The sequence below is a fragment of the Hyperolius riggenbachi genome, chromosome 1, assembly GCF_040937935.1.
Source record: "Hyperolius riggenbachi isolate aHypRig1 chromosome 1, aHypRig1.pri, whole genome shotgun sequence".
Taxonomy (NCBI): Eukaryota; Metazoa; Chordata; class Amphibia; order Anura; family Hyperoliidae; genus Hyperolius; species Hyperolius riggenbachi.
In genome coordinates, this window is record NC_090646.1 from 297,837,599 (window position 1) to 297,860,560 (window position 22,962).

At 46.9% G+C, this 22,962-nt stretch overlaps 1 protein-coding gene across 1 annotated transcript in view; it reads right to left on the minus strand.

Moving 5' to 3' along the window:
* The window catches only part of LOC137508524 (A disintegrin and metalloproteinase with thrombospondin motifs 10-like), a 157,238-nt gene that overhangs the window by 130,133 nt on the left and 4,143 nt on the right, over positions 1-22,962 (minus strand). Inside the window, exon 2 of the mRNA XM_068233763.1 lies at positions 17,187-17,351. The gene's annotated coding sequence lies outside the window, so the exon portion shown is untranslated. The remainder of the gene's footprint in view (positions 1-17,186; positions 17,352-22,962) is intronic.

Genomic DNA, 22,962 nt, shown 5'->3' on the forward strand with positions numbered 1-22,962 from the left:
ACACGCCAAAAGTCCCTGGGAAAATTACGGATTTGATGCAGAGCAGGATTATAATCCCTAAAGGGCAGTAATCACATTGCATTCCTAAATTGGAGGCATATACACACGCTTGAAAACATCTTGCGTGTGTATACATGGATCAGGTAGTGTAAGTAGTGTATTGCTTCACACTGACAGACCAAACTCACAGTGTAACGCACCGCAAACAGCTGCTTGTGTAGTGATGGCCGTGCTGGTGTGCACAATGGCGGTTTTCCAGCCCATATGGTCGGGCTGAGGTAGCTCAATGACAGAACAACAGTGACTGTCCAGCTGATCGAATTTGGTCTGTACACAAATAAGCAACGACCTAATTATCTTGGGTGTGCCCCCCTACACACTCATATAGGTCATTGCTTCATTGTAATACGCAAGCCCCTTCACCGCGGCAAGGTAACGATCACGAAGGGGAATTGACACATGTACATGCCTTTTTGATTTGTTGTTGCAGCCGCAGTGCAGCCAGAAAAATTAGGCATGTACACGCACCAGAAAAAAATATTATCCTTTTTGTTAGCGGCTGCTGCTAACACCTGGAGTCCTGGACCCTGTTGGTGTTAGCGGAGAAGGCAGTCAAGTGGCCTGCAGGCAGAGTGGGTACTGACTTAGTCTTCGGGGCAGGCAGCATCAGCCGGCAAGCAGAGATGCTGTGTGGGGACTGACTTCGTCTTCGGGCAGGCAGCAGCGGCCGGCAGGCAGAGACGCTGTGTGGGGACTGACTTAGTCATCGGGCAGAAGGGCCGGAGCTACCAGAGCCTGTAGGGGCCCCCAAGGTGTCCCTCCCCCATTTTAACTGTTGCTCCCCATGGACTCTGCAGAGTCTGTTAAATTGGGAGGTGATTGGGGGAGGGTCAGCAGCCAGCTCAGGGGCCCAGGAGGGAAATTTGGCTTCAACAAAGGGCCTCTAATGGTGCTTTTTGGTCGGGGGGTGTCTGTTGGGGGGCCCCCAGGCTAATTTTGCCCTAGGGCCCAATTGTTACTTGAACCGGCCCTGTCGGGCAGGCAGCATCGGCCGACAGGCAGAGATGCTGTGTGGGGACTGTCTTAGTCTTCAGGCAGGCCCTAGCCCTCCGGGATCCATGCCTCATTCATTTTAATAAAGGTGAGGTGCTGAAGACTTTTTTGATCTAGGCATCTTCTCTTCTCAGTGACAATGCTTACTGCTGCGCTGAAGGTCCTTTCTGACAGGACAATTGAGGCAGGGCAAGCCAGAAGTTCGATGGCAAATTGTGACAGCTCTGGCCCACAGGTCAAGCCTGCGCACCCCATAGTCCAGGGGTTCATTGCTGCTTAGAGTGTCTATATCTGCACTTAAAGTGAACCTAAAGTCACTTAAAAAAACGAGATTAACTCACCTGGGGCTTCCCTCAGCCCCCTGCAGACGATCGGTGCCCTCGCAGCTCCGCTCCGATGTCCCAGGACCCGCCGGCGAGCACTTCCGGTTTGGCCGTCACCGGCCGACAGGGATGGGAACGCGAGTGATTGTTCGCGTTCCCAGCCTGTATATCGCCCCCTATGCTGCTATCGCGTTCCCATCCCTGTCGGCCGGTGACGGCCAAACCGGAAGTGCTCGCCGGCAGGTCCTGGGACATCGGAGCGGAGCTGCGAGGGCACCGATCGTCTGCAGGGGGCTGAGGGAAGCCCCAGGTGAGTTAATCTCGTTTTTTTTAAATGACTTTAGGTTCACTTTAAGGCCAGGTAGTCGGCTACCTGCTAGTCGAGGCATTCATGGAGGGTGGATCCGGAAGGGCTGAGGCGATGCGTTGGACTAAGGAAAGTGTGCATGTCCGACATCACCATCAGATTGCTAGAGCGCCATTTCCTTCCCTGCAAGGACATGGGAGGAGGAAGATTACTGGCTCCTTTTTTCCATTGTACTGTGACATCACCCTTAAAAGCACTGTAAAGCATACTTCCAAAAATTGTGTTGCAAGTGATGCATCCTTTCAGCTTTGTGTTTATGTGGTAACATCTCTACCACTTTGTGCTTATATCGAGGGTCTAGAAGCGTTGCCACCCAGTACAGGTCATTCCCCTTGAGTTTTTTTTATACGGGTGTCCCTCAACAGGCTGGACAGCATGAAAGACCCCATCTGCACAAAGTTGGATGCCAACCTATTAGTCATCTCCTCTTGCTCTTCCTCAGTGATATCAGGTAAGTTCTCCTCCTCCCCCCAGCCACAGACAATACCACGGTAAAGGTGAGCAGCACAAGCCCCCTGCGATGCCTGCTGCAGTTGTTCTTGCACCTCCTCCTCAAAGCCACCTTCCTCCTCTGACTCCTCTTCCCCAGACGACTCCTCCTCCTCCCCCCTCCTCTGTGATGCCACAGGTGTTCATGACAAATCTGGTTCTGATGATGGTTCAAACAACTCTTCCTCTTCTTGCTGTTCACACTCCTCTACAGCTTGATCCACCACTCTACGCATGGCACGCTCAGGGAGGAAAGTGTATGGGATCAGGTCGCTGATGGCACTTTCACTGCAACTCACCAGGTTTGTCACCTTCTCAAACGGACGCATGAGCCTGCAGGCATTACGCATGAGTGTCCAGTACGTCGGCCAGAAAATCCCCAGCTCCCCAGAGCATGATTTGTAGCAGGCGGTCAAACATGAGGAGCATTAAATTCCAACGAGTCGGGCTATCGCAAATGAAGTGCCTCACTGGCAAGTTGTTTCTCCACTGAATATTGGACAAGCGCGCCATGGCCGTGTAGGAACGCCTGAAATGCCCACACACCTTCCTGGACTGCCTCAGGACCTCCTGTAAGCCTGGGAACTTACACACAAATCTTTGTATTATAAGATTCAGCACATGTGCCATGCAGGGCACATGTATCAACTTGCCCAAATTGAAAGCCTGAATGAGATTGCTGCCGATCTCCAGTTGATGCATAGTCAGGAGTGCTGCTCCGGTGTGACTCTGAGATTTGAGACAAGACATGTCCAAGATGGCGTGACACCGTCGTACCTGGCATGGGCCCTGGGGAGCTGGGGGTGTGCAGTTTGAAAGGAGAACGCAGCAGTAGAGTAGCACTCAGCCAAGGAGGAGGAGGATGACAGCGAAAAGGATGTAGCAGGAGGAGTAGGAGGAGAAGGAGAGGAGGTGGTAGCAGTCCTGCCTCCAAGCCGTGGAGGTGTCACAACTAGGTCCACTGCACAGCCATGTACTCCATGCTTGCCAGCGGTCACCAGGTTGACCCAATGCGCCATATAAGTAGTGTACCTGCCCTGACCGTGCTTTGTAGACCAGGCATCCGTGGTCAGATGGACCCTTGACCCAAAGCTTTGTGCCAGAGATGACACCACTTGCCTTTCAACATAAATAAAAAAAAATAGAAATAATTGCGGCCTGGTATCTTCCATTGCAGTGTCCCAATCGCCACAAATTTTTGGAAGGCCACAGAGTCCACCAGCTTGTATGGTGACAGCTGGCAGGCTAACAGTTCCGCCAAGCCAGCTGTTAGACACTGGGCATGGGGGTGACTGGCGGACATTGGTTTCTTCCGCTCAAATATTTCCTTTACGGACACCAGGCTGCTGTAGGCAGAGGAGCACAACTGCTTAAAGTGAGAGGTGGAGTGGAGGAGGGTGGCTGTGAAGGTGCAAGGGCAGCAGAGGATACAGTGGCTGAAGTTGCTGCACCTAAAGGAAGTGGAGGGTGGCTTTGCGTTTACCTGCTGCTTTTCCTCATAAGCTCATCCCATTGGTGTTTGTGCTTATTGATCAAGTGCCTTCGTAAGGCTGATGTCCCTAGGTGGGTGTTGCTTTTTCCACGACTCGTTTTTTGGTGGCAGAGAGTACATATGGCATTACTGTAACCTGAGGCAGAGACACAAAAATAACTCAACACTGGTGAGCTGTGGGTTGACGGCATTGTGGTGGAGGCAGCAGCAGAAGTACTCCTGTCTGACTCCCCCTCTGAAATGTCCCCCTGTTCATCTCATCGTCTATTGGGAACTCCCGTGCCATCCATGGTAGGATCATCATCCTCCTCCACAGCTTCTCTTGTGTCAGACATTTCCAAAAGTAGTAATCACAGTGTGTGTAATCACAAAGAGGCACACAATCAGTGTCAAATACATAGCAGCTGTGTGTGTGTATCACGGGGCTGTGTACTTTAACACACACAGAAAGACATCCTATATAGTACTTTCAATCACAAATACAGTTGCAAGCTAAGCACTGCTTATGATGATAGACATGCTGGCTTGTAATAGATAGAAGACGGTAGTAGAACTGCAAGGCCCAGCAATGACTGTGGCCTGCCCTGTATGCAGTGTCTGTCTCACACACACACAAACAAATGAATAGAATATGAGCTCTCAAAAGGGTTTTTGTTTTGGGGTGGTTTCAGCAATAAATAACAGCCTAGCTAACTGTCACTGTCTCTCTGTAGGCTGAATGCATTGTCACCCACAAAGGGAGCTATGGTATAGTATGTTCAATCACAGATACAGTTGAAAGGTATGCACTGGTATAATAGAGTGTGATGTCACACAGGTACAGTGGAAAGGCATGCACTGGAATAATAGAGTGTGCTGTCACACAGGTACAGAGGAAAGGTATGCACTGGTATAATAGATTGTGCTGTCAAACAGGTACAATGGGAAGGTATGCAATGGTACAATAGAGTGTGCTGCCAGTGGTGGGACTGCAGATCCCAGCTAGCCAGGCTGCCAACTGTCTGTGGGCTCTATGTATATGCAGTGTCACCCACAAGGACAGCTATGCTTTAGTACGTTAAATCACAAATGCAGTGAAAAGATATGCAATGGTAATACAGTGTGGGACTACAGATCCCAGCTAGCCTGGCTGGCAACTGTCTGTGAGCTCTAGGTATATGCAGTGTCACCCACAAAAACAGCCATGCTTTAGTAAGTTAAATCACAAATGTAGTGAAAAGATATGCAATGGTAATACAGTGTAGGAATACAAATCCCAGCAAGCCTGGCTGGCAATTGTCTGTGGGCTCTATGTATATGCAGTGTCACCCTCAAAGACAGCTAGATACAAACCCAATCGCAATCTCAGATCTGCACATGATCTTCTGTTGTCCTCCTTTAGAATTACCTCCTCACATTCACGTTTACAAGATTTTGCACACGCTTCACCCCTCCTCTGGAATGCCCTCCCACAACACATCCGTCACTCGCCAACCTTTGTTACCTTTAAACGCTCTCTAAAAACTAATTTGTTTCGACAAGCATATGCGTTACCTTAGGCCACTTCCCTTTGTCTTAAGACCAACTGCACTCCTACTAGGTATCCTAAAACACACTGCCTCTATATATTTGTTGTATACTACCCCTCCTCTTGTCCCCCCCCCCTCATTCCCTTTAGATTGTAAGCTCACAAGGGCAGGGCTCTCTCCCCCTTTTGTGTCTTGGAAATCATTATACATTTTATTTATCATGTTGCCTTTATCACTGTCATTACCAATTCTGTATTTTGTATTCTGTATTTTGTCATTAATTATGTATCTTGTACATTGGTGTACACCATTGTCTGTATTATGTACTCCATGTTTGTTACTTTGTACAGTGCCACAGAATATGTTGGCGCTTTACAAAGACAGCTATGCTTTAGTAAGTTAAATCACAAATGCAGTGAAAAGATATGCAATGGTAATACAGAGTGTGGGCCAGGCACACTACAGCAAGGCCCACTGCGACAGGGCTGTATCTATGCCTGTCTGTGTCACACACACAAAAAAAAAGAAACGATCAGAAGAATATTAGCTCTTCAAAGAGCTTTTTGTGGGGTGCTTTTATCAACAAGATTGAGCGAGGAGCAAGCTAACAAGAGCCTAGCTAACGTTTTCCCTATCTCAAAATGTCTATCTATTCCTCTCACTATAGTAAGACCAGCAAGGTGAGAACATGGCCAACGCTGCAGTATTTTTATAGGGGGGGGGGGTGGCCCCCATGGGTGAGTGCAGCCTGATTGGCTGCCATGTGTCTGCTGACTGTGATCTAGAGGGTCAAAGTTTAGCCCAATGACAAGGTATAGGAGGCGGGTCGAAAACGCCATGTGTCCGCTACCTGCCGTGGGTGCGGGTAGCTGATATTCTGGGCGAACCGTTCGGGCCATCTCTAATTCAGAACCGCTGGTTTATAGTGAACCTGCAGCTACTAAATTTTACAGAGCCACTTCAAGTTCAATATGCATACAGCTGTTTCAGACACCTTCCAGGGGGATCTGGGTCACCATGAGTTGTTTGGGTATACCCTTGTTATCACTGCTATCCATTGCATTCTCTTTGTAACTATGAAACAACATGTGTTCTCCCAGCAAGAAATTGTGAGCACATGCTGGTTTACGTCACTTTCCACTTCCTTTTTGTCACTTTTATTGCTAATGTACAGCTACTGGCTCAACCTGCCTGTATACTGAATGTGCCATTGTGCTAGGAGAGTCTGTGTTACTTTTTCTTTCTTTTTTTTTTTTTTTAAATAGAGGGCAGTAAGAGCATGGAAAGGTCTGTTTGTTTAATACAACAGTCTCGCTGTTCTCTAGCCACGCTGTCTCCTGAAAGGCTGTCTGTCTTTTTGGGCAGTGACTTCCTGTATACATCACTGAACTGTCTCATTTCGAGGGTCAAGTCTGTTGACATACATGCATATGGTACCTGCTAGATTGCTTTCGGGTGTGTCTGTGTGTTACTTTGCTTGTGTAATGGTAGTATATAGCAAAGAAGAGCAAAGAAGAGAGATCGCAATCAGAGCTTGCTTTTTCTAGAAAACTATGGTACTCTGGTCGACAGAAACAACAAACAGATCACTATTTAGAAAAACAAAAATTTGCTTTCCTAAAACAGAAAGAATTTGCGATAATTCAGGTTGGAGTGAGCTCGAGATGTCTCCCAGGCACCACTGCTGAATATATGCAAATTAACCATTGTATGCATGTTGGATTATTATGGCTCTGTACACATTAACAAGCTGACACATCATTGCATTCCAGCGGTTCTGGAGGTGTGTTTAGCTTCTAAGGGTACAATGGTTAATTTGCATATATTCAGCAGTGGTGCCTGGGAGACATCTCGAGCTCACTCTAACCTGAATTATCGCAAATTCTTTCTGTTTTAGGAAAGCAAATTTTTGTTTTTCTTAACATCTTAGTAAGGGGGCTTTTAGGACCATTGTAGTCCCTTACACACCCCAATGAGTTCTGGGTCACCATGAGCTTGCTGGTTAGTCTGTGCCTCTCGGATTTACAAGCCCTACTCCATAGAGCCAAATTAATCCATGCCATGCACTGATGAGGATCAAACAATCCGAAACAGCCTGTATGCATGTTGGATTATTATGGCTCTGTACACATTAACAAGCTGACACATCATTGCATTCCAGCGGTTCTGGAGGTGTGTTTAGCTTCTAAGGGTACAATGGTTAATTTGCATATATTCAGCAGTGGTGCCTGGGAGACATCTCGAGCTCACTCTAACCTGAATTATCGCAAATTCTTTCTGTTTTAGGAAAGCAAATTTTTGTTTTTCTTAACATCTTAGTAAGGGGGCTTTTAGGACCATTGTAGTCCCTTACACACCCCAATGAGTTCTGGGTCACCATGAGCTTGCTGGTTAGTCAGAACACTATTAAAACATGCAAAAAACACAATAACACACACACACTCACACATATATTCAGCAATGGAAATACAATAGGAAGGATTTTGATTCTTATGAAAGAGCTGAAAGGACATTAAATTTGTAGCCACTGAAGTGCACATTTTGGAAAGAGGACAACTAGTAAAAAGAAGCATGAAAAAGGTAATTTATGTCAGAATAGAGTGAGGGTCTTTTTACTAGAGATGACCCGAACCTCCGATTTTCGGTTCACGAACCGCAATAGATTTTAATGGGGAGGCGAACTTGGAAAACTAGAAAAAATTATCCTAGCCACAAAAGTGATGGGAAAGATGTTTCAAGGGGTCTTACACCTGGAGGGGGACATGGCGGAGTGGAATACATGCCAAAAGACCTGGGAAAAAAAATCTAGATTTGATGCAAAGCAGCGTTTTAAGGTCAGAAATCCCATTGAATGCTAAATTGCAGGCCCAAAGTGCTTTCACACATCTTGCATCATGAGTATACATCAATCAGGGAGTGTAATATCTCTCTCTCTCTCTCTCTCTCTCTCTCTCTCTCTCTCTCTCTCTCTCTCTCTCTCTCTCTCTCTCTCTCTCTCTCTCTCTCTCATTTTGTCTTCCAGGGATTTGTAGGCTGTCAAAAGCATCCTCACATACATTGGCCAGGAATCGAACCCAGGTCTACTAACATTACAGGCTGAAGCCAGCCATTTCACTCATCTCTTGAACTACAAGAAAGGCCCAGGAGTAGTCTTAGCTACCGTAATATCTATGTTACGGCAGGGCCCTTATTACACTTTCTCTTACAGGGCTATGGAAACCGTTTTGCCCATGCGATAAAGCGAGGTGCAAAAATTAAATCATGCCTAGCAGAGGATGGTTTCAATCCATCAACCTCTGGGTTATGGGCCCAGCACGCTTCCGCTGCGCCACTCTGCAGTCTGCTTACATTTGTATACAATCTTCAAGTTTAAGAAGGGTACATTAGTTCCCTTCACAAAACACAAGGCCGTCCCTGGGTGGGCTTGATCCACCAACCTTTCGGTTAACAGCCAAATGCACTAACCAATTGTGCCACAGAGACTGTGTGTATGTAGTTGCTGCTAAATGGCTATCTGGGGTTCTCTTCAGGCAACTGTTGAACACAAAAGGCAAGGCCGTCCCTGGGTGGGTTTGAACCACCAACCTTTCGGTTAACTGCCGAATGTGCAAGCTGATTGCGCCACAGTTAGCAGTTGCTGCTAAATGATTTTATGAGGATGTATGTGTGTCTTTTGGAGGGAGGAAGTAAGTCTGGTCCAAGAAGTTGAACACCACTTTTTCCTACAACGAAGCATTCACTGTGTGGCATCAGAGTGGTGCCGCGGAAGTGTGCTGGGCCCATATCCCAGAGGTTAATGGATTGAAACAATCCTCTGCTAGGCATGATTTAATTTTTGCACCTCGCTTTATCGCATGGGCAAAACGGTTTCCATAGCTCTGTAAGAGAAAGTGTAATAAGGGCCCTGCTGTAACATAGATATTACGGTAGCTAAGACTACTCCTGGGCCTTTCTTGTAGTTGAAGAGATGAGTGAAATGGCTGGCTTCAGCCTGTAATGTTAGTAGACCTGTGTTTGATTCCCGGCCAATGGTGGTATAGTGGTGAGCATAGCTGCCTTCCAAGCAGTTGACCTCGGTTCGATTCCTGGCCATTGTATGTGACCTTGCTTTTGACAGCCTACAAATCCCTGGAAGACAAAATCAGAGAGAAAGAGAGAGAGAGAGGTAAAAAAAAAAGCATAAAGAACAAGATTAGCTGTCAAAAGAGCTGTTGTGGGGTGCTATTTTAGGAATAACAATCAGCCAGGAGCAAGTTAACAAGCTTACAAGAGCCTAACTAATCTTTCCCTATGAGAGACTGCCAGCAACTTTCCCTTCACTAATTACTATAGGGACACGCGTTTTTCTGCTTACTTTTTCTGCACACCAAGTGTGTTTCTATGCAGGAAAACGCGCATGTTTTTTTCACAGCAGCTGATGTAATTGATAGAGAAAACTGACAAAATGTGCAGAATCATGATGCAGAATGTCATTTTTTTTTCTGCGCGCAAACATATTAAGTGTGAACGAGCCCACTGATTAAAATGAGTTCTCAATTTTTCTGTGCAGAAAACACGCACGAAAACAGTCAAGTATGTTCCCTGCCTTAACAGAAACCTAAAGTGCCCTTGTCATTGTTTGGCTCTGTTCCATTTAGAAGCTGTCCCCTCCAAAAGTTGCATCCCCTACATGTCGCATGCCTCCTCATTTGCCGCTTGGGCAGTTTGTAAAAATTGCAACTGCCCATGTGGCGAACGCAATTAAGAAGGTGCGTGGCCAGGGCTGCCCATGTGCTGTAGCATGCAACTGGCTCAGTGAACTAGCTTTTGGAGGGGCATAGCTGCTGAATGGAGCAGAGTGGAATGACAGTGTGGGACCAGAAGGACTTACAGAGGGCTGGAAGAAGCCCCAGGTAAGTTAAACTGGGCACATTACTTTCACTTTAGATACCCTTTAAATCACACTTTGATTGTGCCCTTTGAACGTAATCATATTCTGCTTTACATTTTAAAATATTCTTTAATACTAGGATGTAAATCAGAAATCTGCTCAATAGTTTACACAGGACTTCCCATTTTCTCTGATTCTACTACCTCTAAAGGTTAACCATGTCTATTCCAAGAGTTATTTTAAGTCTTCCTCTCTGCTTAAAGTGGATCCGAGATGAAAAACAAACTATAACAAGTAACTTATCTTTATACCTTATCTAGAGTTGAGATAGTTTACACAGCAAATCTAGCTGCCAACAGCTTCAAAAGTATACGATGATCTCTTACTGTGATACAATGCGGGCAGCAGGCACGTGCACAGGGGGGTGCTCTGGGTGCCCAGGCACCCCCCTTTTTAAAATCTTCAAAAAAGGCCCCTCTCGCCGCGCAAACTAAGCTCCGCCCCCGGCCACGATAAGCCCCGCCCATCCGCGTGAAGCCCCGCCTGGGACACTTTCAAGTGAAGAGGCCCAGACAGGAATCCTAGTATGGCATACTGACCTCTCCCTCCACCTAGGACCCATACTGACCTCTACCTCCCCCAGCACCCATAGTGACCTCTCCCTCCACCTAGTACCCCGGGCCGTGACCATTCCCTACCCATACCCAGTACCCACAGTGACCTCTCCCTTCACCTAGCACCCACAGTGACCTCTCCCTCCACCTAGCACCCACAGTGACCTCTCCCTCCACCTAGCACCCACAGTGACCTCTTTCTCTTACCCAGCACCCACAGTGATCTCTCCCTCCACCTAGCACCCACAGTGACCTCTCCCTCCACCTGGGACCCATAGTGACCTCTCCCTCCCCAGCACCCATAGTGACCTCTCCCTCCACCTAGCACCCACAGTGACCTCTCTCTTACCCAGCACCCACAGTGACCTCTCCCTCCACCTGGGACCCATAGTGACCTCTCCCTCCCCAGCACCCACAGTGACCTCTCCCTCCACCTAGCACCCACAGTGACCTCTCTCTTACCCAGCACCCACAGTGACCTCTCCCTCCACCTAGCACCCACAGTAACCTCTCCCTCCACCTGGGACCCACAGTGACCTCTCTCTTAGCCAGCACCCACAGTGACCTCTCCCTCCACCTGGGACCCAAAGTGACCTCTCCCTTCCCCAGCACCCACAGTGACCTCTCCCTTCCCCAGCACCCACAGTGACCTCTCCCTCCCCCAGCACCCACAGTGACCTCTCTCTTACCCAGCACCCACAGTGACCTCTCCCTCCACCTAGCACCCACAGTGATCTCTACCTCCACCTAGGACCCATAGTGACATCTCACTCCACAAGCACCCACAGTGACCTCTCCCTCCCCAGCTCTAGCAGTGATCCTGCCTACCCCAGCACCCACACTGACCTATCCCTCCCCCAGCACCCACAGTTATTTTCCCCTCCCCCAGTGGCTACCCTCCTGTCCCCTGCAGCACCCACAGGGACCTCCCATCCCAAAAGCAGCACCTACAGTGACCTCTCCCATTGCCAGCGCCCACAGTGGCTTCTCCCAACACCCAGCATCTACTCCCTCCTCCAGTAACCACAATGACTTCTCCCAGCACCCACAGTGGCCTACCCTTGCCCCAGAACCCACACTGACCTCTACCTCCCTTAGCAGCAACTATGCCATTCATAGCAGCACCCATTGTGACCTCCCACCCCCTGCACCCACAATGACCTCTACCTCCCGGGAACCACAGTGATCTCCCCCAAAGGACCCACAGTGACCTCCCTTTCCTCCAGCATCCATACTGACCTCTACCTTCCACAGCACCTACAGTTACTTCTCCCCCCAGCACCCACAGTGACCTACCCTTCCCCATCAACCAAACTGACCTCAAGCTCCCTTAGCAGCAAATATGCCATTCATAGCAGTACCCACAGTGACCTCCAACTCCCTGCACCCACAGCAATCCCACCAATATTCAGCACCCACATTACACTCAACCAGTAACCCCCACTATAGCAAGCACCCAGTACTTGCACCAAGCACCCTGCACCCAATACTCACATGCGGCCTCAATATGGCACTTAGTACTTGCATCAAACAGCCACATGACACCCAATACCTGCACCCCTTTACCCTATAGCTGGCACCCAGTACTCACATCTACATGGCACAGTACTTGCACCCAGCTCTGACATGTCACTCACTACTCACACCTGCACACAGCCTCCACATGGCACCCACTCACATAACCAGTACTAGCACCCGAAGTACCTGCACTCAGAACCCACGTGACACACAACACCCACCCAGAGCTAGCACTCAGTACAGGCATGGCACCAATTATTTGCACCTATGTGATACCCAGTACCTGCACCCAACACCCACATGTTTCATCTGCAGTAGTTCCAGTTGCACTAAGCCTCCACTTTGTGCCCAGCACCCACACCAAGCACTCACATATGACATCCAGTACTTGCACCCAGAACTCAAAAGGGACTGAGTACCTGCAATCAACACCTACATGATGGTTGATACACACCCATACAGCCAGAATCCACATGACACCCTGTGCCAGCACCCAGAACCCACATGGCACCCAGCATCTTCCTTTAGCACCCACACGACAACAAATACCCCAGTAGCCAGCACCTATCACCCATATGTCACCATGTACTCACTCCCAGTACCCACTTGGCACTCAGTAGTTGCACCTAAGACTCACATACCCCCATAATCAACACCCACATGGCACAGTACTCACACGTCACCAAGTTCCAAAGCCATTATATGCACCTAGTACCCATCCATGGCCAGCACCCAAATAGTACCCAGTACCCATCCTTGGTCCAAACCCATATAAGACACGGTACTCTCCCATGGCACACATCCAGACCACACATGGCACTCCCTACTCACTCATGTCCAACACTCACATGGCTCCCTGTACCAATTGGCACTCACATGGCACCCACTATTGTTTATCACCATCTGCTACTCATTCAGCACCCAATACTGCATAGCACCCACTGCAAATAAACACCCAATACAAACTGGACCTTGGTAACCAAAGCAGCTTGACACAGACTTTACTTTGGCATCTCGGCACCCACTGCAACTTACCACAAAGTGAATCTTTGTGTCTTACCATCTACTGCATCTTGGCACCCACTGCACCTTGGCACTTACTGTAGTTTTGCATCTACTAATGCTTAGCAACCACTGCATATTGGTAAACACTTGTTTGCCTGAAAAGAGGCTTGGGTGCTGATCAAGAGGGACAGAGGTCCCAATAATGAAAGGTGAGTCTGTGCCTCCACAGTGGGCTCCACTGTGCCCACTCTAACCCACAGTGGGCACCTTTCACTGCTGATTTGAGGGTGGTAGCACCAAAAGAGTTGGAAGGAGACACAAAGTCTGCCTGATACTGCTATAAAGGTGTGTGTGTGTGTGTGTGTGTGTGTGTGTGTGTGGGGGGGGGGGGTTAAGACTGCCTTATTACTTTCTGGAGATTAGGTATTACATACACAATTTAACATGATTTATCGATTTCAAATTTGAGCACGACACCCTTGAGGATCTTCTGCATGGCCATGCCCCTTCCTGCAGCACCCACACTGACCTCTACTTTTCCCATCAGCCACCCCTTCTCCTCATAGCTGGCACCCAGTACTCACACTCATATGACACCAAGTATCTGCACCCAGGCCTAAAATTGCAACCAGTACTCACACCTGCACACGGCACCCACTATCTGCACCAAGTATCCACTTAACCTGTACCCGCACCCAAAGTACCTGCATTCAAAACCAATGTGATGCCCAAAGCCCACCCATAGCCAGCACCCAGTACAGGCATGGCGCCAAGTATTCGCACCCATGTCACACCCGGTACCTGCACCCAGCACCCACATGACATCCAGTACATGCACCCAGACCTTACATGGCACTAAGTTCTTGCAATCAACACCCGCATGACACTCGATATCCAACCATAGCCAGAACCCACATGACACTCAGTACTTACACACAGAACCCACATGGCATCCATCATCTGCATTCAGCAGCATGACAATCAATACCCCCCTAGCCAGAAACGAGGAAGGGGGGGGCATGCGGGGGAAGGCATTGACAGGCCCCTTTTTTGAATTTGAGCACCCCCCACTTAAGGACCCTCTGCACGGCCCTGGCGGGCAGCCATGTTCTGCTTGTCCCCATTACACACAGGTAAAGCTATTTTGCATCTCCACTCCTCAGCCTGTGTAAACTCCACGCCCCTCTCCACCCCCTTGCCTCTGAAATCATGTGCATTCTCAGTGAGAGACAGCAGAGAGGCAAAAAGACAGCTGAGGAAAGAGAAAGGAAGAGGGCACACAGTCACACACAGCACAGTTTCTAGAAAGCAGAAAAATAGGTGTGATAAGATGGTGGCCAGCAGCACTGCAGAAGATTGCAGGACATATCACAGAGTTCTCTGACTTCATTTAGAAAACCAATATAGTATTAGCCATTGTGTACCTTAGCATACTACTGTGCAGTGTCAGTGTTCACTTTTTTGCACACTCCAGGCACTCTCTTCTGCAGAAACACTAGCAGCTTTCTGTCCTGGCTCCCTCATGCTTCTGTGTTTGTGTCTGTGAAGGGGGCGGGGCCGCTGCAGATATACAGCACATCCAGCTCTCCTCTGCCAGGCAAAGTGTGTGTCAGATAACGGCAGGGGGGAGAGAGAGCCTGGGCAGCCAGCAAGTTACCCAACTGAGCTCCAGCTGATACGGAGCATTCAGGCACTTTTATTACTCTGCAGGCAGCTGTGCTCGAGTGGACAGGGCTTTTCTGTGATAGGCAATTCAGCATGTGTGGCTCTCCACTGCCCCTTTGAAGTGACAGTGAAGTCCCTTGCACAGAAATCCAGCCCTGGTAGCACGAGTGTGCTGCGTTATTACCCATCCTGACTCCAGAAGATCTCCACATTACAGCACACGAGTTCAATGAGTGGGCACCTCCCCTTGGCTTCTGATTGGGCTGATGCGGCTGGGAAGAGGTGGAGTAACCAGAAGAGTAGTTTCTGCAGTCAGTGATGCTGCTCAAAGAGTTCAGCAGCTCCCAGCTGGTAACGCCTTCTCCTCCTCCCCAGACTGAGCTCCCATGAGAACTTGCTACATGGGACTCTAACGCCTCGGCGTTGGAGAGGAGCTGTGGGGGTGGCTTGATTACTTCATATGGAATAAAGGCATTAAAACTTAAAATAAAAGAAATTTGGCTTGAGGAATGCCCTGTAAAGTATATGTAAGGGGCACAATTGTGAAATGTGTAAAAGTTCATCTCAGATCCACTTTAAAGAGAATCTGTACTCTAATATTCTTACAATAAAAAGCATACCATTCTATTCCTTATGTTCCCCTGTGCCCCTCTGTGCTGTTTCTGTCACTCCCTGCTGCAATCCTGGCTTGTAATTAACAGTTTTAGGCAGTGTTTACAAACAAATGACTGGCTTCTAACCAGAGTATCATAGGCTGAGAACAGCTTACTGTGTGGATTCATACAGAGCTTGGTGGGGGTGTGTAAAGCTTCTGCCAATGACAAGCAGTGCTGCACATTCCACACATTCCAGCCTCTTGCCGACAGACATGACAGAGGAAAGAAGATAAGATTTATTACAGAGACAGTGCAACTAGAAAAGGTTGCAGTAAGACAGACCACATCAGAACAGGTATAGGAACTTATAGAATAGAAAAAATAAGGCTCAAAATTTCGTTACAGAGTCTCTTTAAGTCAATTTAAAAAAAGTTACAATTAAAAAATTAAAAACAGAAACAAAGAAAAACTCTTCAACCACTTCGGAAATGTCTTTTTAGCACAGCAGACATTCAGGTGTAAACCACTTTTAGCATACAGGTTGTACCGCATACAAGGTCATCTCTACAGGATCCAAACTTCCTCCCTCTTGTACCATGCATTCATCTTGTGTTGTTCTTATCTTCAGGCAGAATTTAAGACAGTATTATCAGAATATTACTTTGGAGGTCCTTTCCTTTAACTTTCAATGTAGTTCTCTAAGTGAGATCAGGACAGGTGAATTATGCTCATTACCACTCAGTCATTTACCTACCAAGTTCCCATAGGCCAAAATGTGATATTACAGAGGCAACAAAATATTTGGCAGTGGTAACTTTGTAAAAAGCTATTCAATACATCTTACTAATGCCATAAATCCTAACTTGCTTAGGTATACCTGCACTGCCATCCCCATAGCAAATAGATGTGCCACTACTCCAGTTATTAGAAGAATCACATCCACTGACTATTTCTGTGCAAGACACTATTTCAGGTTCGCTAAGCTTTGCAAATGTATTGAGTGGTTAACAACAGGACTGGCCTTACTTGTTTCACTTGCTGCCTCCTCTGGCTATTGTGACCCAACTCCCTTATCCAGGAATTCCTCTTTACCTACCACACTAAATGCCTGTCCTTTTAGCAGCCAGTCATTCACAAGATTGACAATTTGACATTTGTTATTCTCCTTTGACATTTGTTATCCTTCAGATCTGTAATATAAGCATCCAGAAGGGCAATACGCTGACATCTGCCACAGAGGTATTCACCCTGAAGCTCCTGCTCCAGCTGTGCATACATATGATAGACTGTGCACTAAAGAAAATCACCAACCTTTCTGCCACTCGTCTCCAGCTATTAGCAGTAAATTTAGGAGATAGCTTGCTCAGATTACTTAGTCATAGACAGAAACTTCTTTTTTAACTTCTGCTCACTTCAAACTTTAATCATGTTCATTTAAAATTACCAAATTACAGAGTGAGGCAAGATCAATGAATGTGCTGGCAGCTCAGACTTATTTCAGGTGAAACTCCTCAGGCACTCCCCTTCTAATTAGCTGTGCAGAACTTATATAGAGAAGCACGCTGTTTACATTATCACAATCGAAAATGTGATTAATAAAGATTTTTATAAAACAAAAGTCAAAGTCTAGCCCCAGACTACACTGATCCAAGTCTATAAAAGAAATTATAAAAAGCTTAACATTACCTTAAAAGTATTGGTGAAAGATCAGTCACATGTGACCTTTATAGCTTTCCTCCCTTCAGAAGATGGATGCTGCCCTGTAATTAGAGTGATAGAGCTTCCATTGTTCCCCCTCGGTGGGCTCATTCCAGAAAGGTACAGTAGTGGAGATGAAGGACAATCTGAGGACTGAAAGTAAAGAAAAGTAGCAATCAGGTGGCCATTATGTCACTGATTTTAAGATAATTACAAGCTTTCCCTAATAAACTGAACTAGGTGGGGTAAAGAAAGAGTGCCACTCTGCCAAAATACCAACAAGGATGGAGAGAAGATTTCACTGTGAACAAAATGATGCTTTTCACAATGTCTGAGCACTGAGTGTATATCTCCTACAGCATTAGCTTTGTGCTCATTTGGAATGCTCTGCTCCCATTCTCCACAGATTCATTTGTAGAGTCACTGGCTTTAGAATTTTCTGTGGAACAGAATGACGGGCATAGAAAGCAACTGGAGGAGAGGCAGGACAACGAGAACACAATGTAAACAGGATATAGAACAGCTTTAAGAGAATATCTTTTAGTGCTGTGGCATCATATGAATCTAACAGTTCTATTTCCTCCAACCTAAATTAGAAGATGATTTCAACAGCAGCCCAGAGACCATTACAGCTGTTTTGCCGCTTCCATTTGCACACATCATCTCTGTGCACATTTGCTCTTTCCACTCCAGTCCAGTGACTTATCACTGGTAGTGCCTGTACAGGGTACCTGCTGCTTGTGGTGCTGATGTCACTGGCAGCCAGGCTTGAGGATGGATCGCCCTTGCACCAACCAATTAAACATGGCCTGAACCTGCTTCAGGGGTATGTTCTTGCTAGATGGTCCCTTAAAAACTGTACAACAAAGGAGGTACTACAGTGTTAGGCACTGAAATAAGAAGGTCCTGGTGCTGACTGTGGGAGAGGTGGAGTTGCAGCTACTGACAGTCCTACATTCAAGTGTAGCTGAGGACTCCCCAAAACCCTGAACCCTTGCTTAAGTGAGGCAGGCCTTGCACCGCCAATGTTAGCCCCCCTTTCCAACCACACACCCACACACACACACACCACTAATAAACCAAGGCATAGAACATAATGGTAAGTTAAGCAGGGATCGCATGTGATCTACCGATACAAAAACCAGGAGCGTAATTTGCATGTATCGATGCCAATTTACATCTTTGAGTGTACCTTTTACTCCAACAATACGGAGCGTGACATAGCCCTCAATATAGTATATACAAAATTTCCACATATGCTCATGGGCTCAGATATCAGCAAGCAGTGGCGTACCTAGAGATTATGGGGCCCCATAGCAAAACTTTCATGGGGCCCTCAGATGTAGGCACTCTTGAGCAATGCCACCTGCCCCTACCCTATGGATATGAATTGATAGGACAATTTACAATCCTTTACTTGTTACATGTGACAGTCAAAGGCAGCTCCTGCTGCCACCAATAAACAAAGTTCCAACTTAGAGATCACAGGTCAGTTAATACAGCCTGAAGCAGGATTCTCCATATTTATTTATATTGCTTTAACCACTTCAGGACCACAGTGCTAAAGCCCCCTAAAGACCAGGACATTTTTTACTAAAAGGGCCAATGCAGCTTCAAGGGCTCGCTGCAGGGCTGCACAACACAGCACACACGTGATCCCCCCCCCCCCCACCCACCCCACCCCCCTTTCTCCCCACCAACAGAGCTTTCTGTTGGTTGGGTCTGATCGCCCCCCAGATGTTTGTCTATTTTTGTACTAATACTTATCTTTTTTTTTTAATAAATATATGTTTTGTTTTTGATCAGGGAAAGGGGTATACCCGCTAGATACTCAAATGCTGGCCACAGGGAACACGCCAGCACACATGGTGAGGATGCAGAGGAGCAAACCACTTAACTGAAACTTTGCCGCATGCGTTTCGAGCGGAACACCGGTTCTTCATCAGGGTGTGGCCTACCTTACTCCCCTTTTCAACCATTTCCATTGTTTCTTGGCCCTGCCTCACTCATTCCGTAGCCATTGAAGGAGGAAACAGGCAACAACCCCATATGTAAATACATGCTCTGCTCAGACGAGAATGAGGGAAAGGGGAGGGAAAGAATGCACTAGATGACATGTTAAGGAAAAAAGAAAGCCTCCAGAAAGTAATAAATGGAGTTTCTATTGTCACAAATCCATAATAGCAGGGAAACAGTTCATTTAAAAGGGATTTTTTTTATTATTCCACTTTATGCACTTATACTCCATAGCATTTTCTTCTTCATCATCATCATCATCATCATCATCATCATCATCATCATCATCATCATCATCATCATCATCATCATCATCATCATCATCATCATCATCATCATCATCATCATCATCATCATCATCATCATCATCATCATCATCATCATCATCATCATCATCATCATCATCATCATCATCCCCCATTCAATTAGATAATTTTAATTTGTAAATCCCCTTCACTACTGTTCCTACAAAGCTATTTGAGTGACATTTCCTATAATGCTACGCAAAATTGGTTTGCACTTTACCACCAATAATTATAGTAAAATGCACCAGCACTCGATCTTTAAGGACTTTTTGTCTTTCCAATACATTTCGAATGTCATGGGCACTTGATCATATACAGTGTTTCTTCTATATCACAATTTATAAAGGGTGTTATTTCATTACATCTCCTTTACTATTCTGAAATCTTTCAGTTTTCTCAACAAAAGGACAAAGTTTGCATTTCCCACATCTGAACATCCCATGTGGTATGTAACCAAGTTCTCGGTCTGAACTGTAATTCACTGCGTACACGTCGGTCCCTGAGACTGCAGTGAGCAAGGGTCTGGGTCCCACAATCTCATTGCCCTCCTCAGAAGCAGTCAAAATTGGCCAAACCTGGCCAAGAGGTCATGTAGACGGTCCCAGTGGGGCCCATAGCATGTAATTCGGCGCAAATAGTCACTTCCCTCAATTTGTGTCCTACCTCTGGGAATCAATAGTTTAATGGCGATCTATCCTTATATATAGGAGGTGTGTATATTACCTTCATCCTCCATGGATAGCTAAAAGAAAATACTTTTGGGGCATCCTGTACACAAATGAGTGCCCTATGTAAGCTTCCAGTCAGGATTGAAAGACCACAAATTCCCCCTATAAAACACAAATCATGTGAGCTCGACAATGTTTTTTTGTTAAAGGGGAACTGAAGTAAGAGGTGTACGGAGGCTGCCATATTTATTTCCTTTTAATCAATACCAGTTGCCTGGCAGCCCTGCTGGTCTATTTCTCTGCAGTAGTATCTGAATAACACCAGAAACAATCATGCACTAGTCTTGTCAGATCTGACTTTAAAGTCAGAAACACCTGATCTGCTGCATGCTTGTTCAGGGGCTGTGGCTAATAGTATTAGAGGCAGAGGATCAGCAGGGCTGCCAGGCAACTGGTGTTGCTTAAAAAGGAAAAAAACATAGCAGCCTTCATATACCTCTCTCTTCAGTTGTCCTTTAAACCAAAACTGAAGTCTCAGGTTTCAGTCAATTGCTTCGCCGAAATCTAGTTCACATGTTTTTAAATACATACAGTTAGTTTACACTAGTAAAATTATAGCCAGCAGGCTCATCAAACAATATTTGTGAACTGTTCTGTTATGGCTTGTACAAAAATTTGAGGAAACTGCATAAAAAAATGCAGAGTAGGACCCAAAAGCTGTCTGCATTTGACAATCACTGCTTAAAGGAAACCTGAAGCGAGGAAAATTATTTAAAATAAACACATGATGTAGCTGCAAATGAATATTACATACTAACCTCACCGTCCGTTCCTCTCAGAAGCTCACCATTTTCTTCTTACAGTGATCCCTTCCAGTTCTGACAATATTTTGTCAGAACTGAAATATACCAGTTGCTGTCAGTTATATATCAGCAGCTGTCAGTTATAACTGAATGTGCAAGGTAATGTCCATTTTTCCCTATGGCTCAAGTGGGTGATATTACAGTTTAACCTCCTTAGCGGTAACCCCGTGCTGGACACGGGGTAAGCCGCCGGAGGGTGCCGCTCAGGCCCTGCTAGGCCGATTTGCATAATTTTTTTTTCAAACACGCAGCTAGCACTTTGCTAGCTGCGTGTTTGGTCCGATCGCTGCCGCCCGCCGCAGATGCGCCGCCACCCGCCACTAAACAGGGCCCCCCCCCGCATACCTCTTGCGCAGCCTGGCCAATCGCCACCAGGCTGCACTACGGGGTGGATCGGGACTCCGTGTGACGTCACGACGTCGATGACGTCCGGTCGTCGCCATGGCGACGGGGGAAGCCCTCAAGGAAATCCTGTTCAGAACGGGATTTCCTTATGGGCAAGCGGCGCCGGCGGCGATCGGAGGTGACGGGGGGACGCCGCAGGGAGGGGGGAAGCATGTAGCTAGCGCTAGGCTAGCTACATGCTAAAAAAAAAAGAAGTTAAAAAAAAACCCTGGCGGCCGCGCAGCTGCAGCAATCATACCGCCAGGGGGGTTAACAGTGTGCTGACCAGGAAGCTGTTAGGGGGTAATAGCCATTTTTAAAATGGAGTACGGAGAATTCCATTGATCACAGTGGACAAATGTGATGCAGGAGAAGAGAAAGAGATTGAGGAGTAGACTACACGGGAGGTAAGTATGACTTGTCTATGTTTATTTTGACTGTTTATTTTCAGTTCAGGTTCTCTTTAAAGTGGACTTAAACTCTTGAACCGGACAGAAGGAAAACAGAGAAATGCACACTGTATGTATTTAGAGAGTTTAGCCTGTCTAAGTCCGCCTCATCTGTGACTAAGCACAAGTTGTAATTTGATCCCACAGCTGTGTTAGCTGATTGACACGGCAGAGAGCTCATTTGTAAACACAGGATGTTAACAATATGTCTGCTTCCATGAAAGCAGGAAGTAGACAAACTGCAGATTTATTGCAGAATTTGTATTGGCTGTAACAAAGCAGAGAGGAAATTCTGAGTTTAGGTCTGCTTTAAAGGTTACTTCAGGAGTACATATTTTATGGCCGGCGGTGAGTCGGGCGCAGGGCGAGCTGAATTAGGGCTCTCCTTTCTGCCTCTAAACTACCCGTTGGGACTATTCCCCCTTTGAGTTGTAGCAACTCAGAGGGAGATGTAATTGGGGGTCTGGCGATCGCCGGAGGGCGCGGCGATCATAGCACTGCGCGGGGCAGGCATCATAGCACTGCTGCTTCACTGGCGCCCAGCTTCCGTGCTGAGTGCCAAAATTACCAGCTTCGTACTTCAGAGGTAGAGAGTAGACGCCAACAGTGGGCCCCAGTGAAGAATTAAATTGGACACCTCCAATGCGCTAGCAGGTACTCTGCGCAGTTCACAAAGACTTAACCTGCAAAAACTGCGCAACCATACAATGGACCCATGAATGTGATCACGAGAGACACGCGGCCTTGCTTGTGCATGTGCAGAACACCACAACTCAGTCAAGGGTCACAATCTTACAGAGGGGATAGCGCCAGCCTTTGAGATTGATGGAACTTGGGTGGGACAGATAGACTTCTAGGGGCTGGGAGACGTCCCAGGCGAGTAAAGCCTTTCTGTCCTTTATTTACTCATGCATCCTTTAGTAGAAGCTGTAGTATCCATGAGGGGAGGGGAAAGAAAAAACAGAGATCTACTATTGGTGCAATATGTTCGGTGCATACGATAAATACAGTATATATAGTACATTTTGGGTACTAACTAGATGAGTTCCCTTGATGTTCCTCTGATGGGTGACCATCCA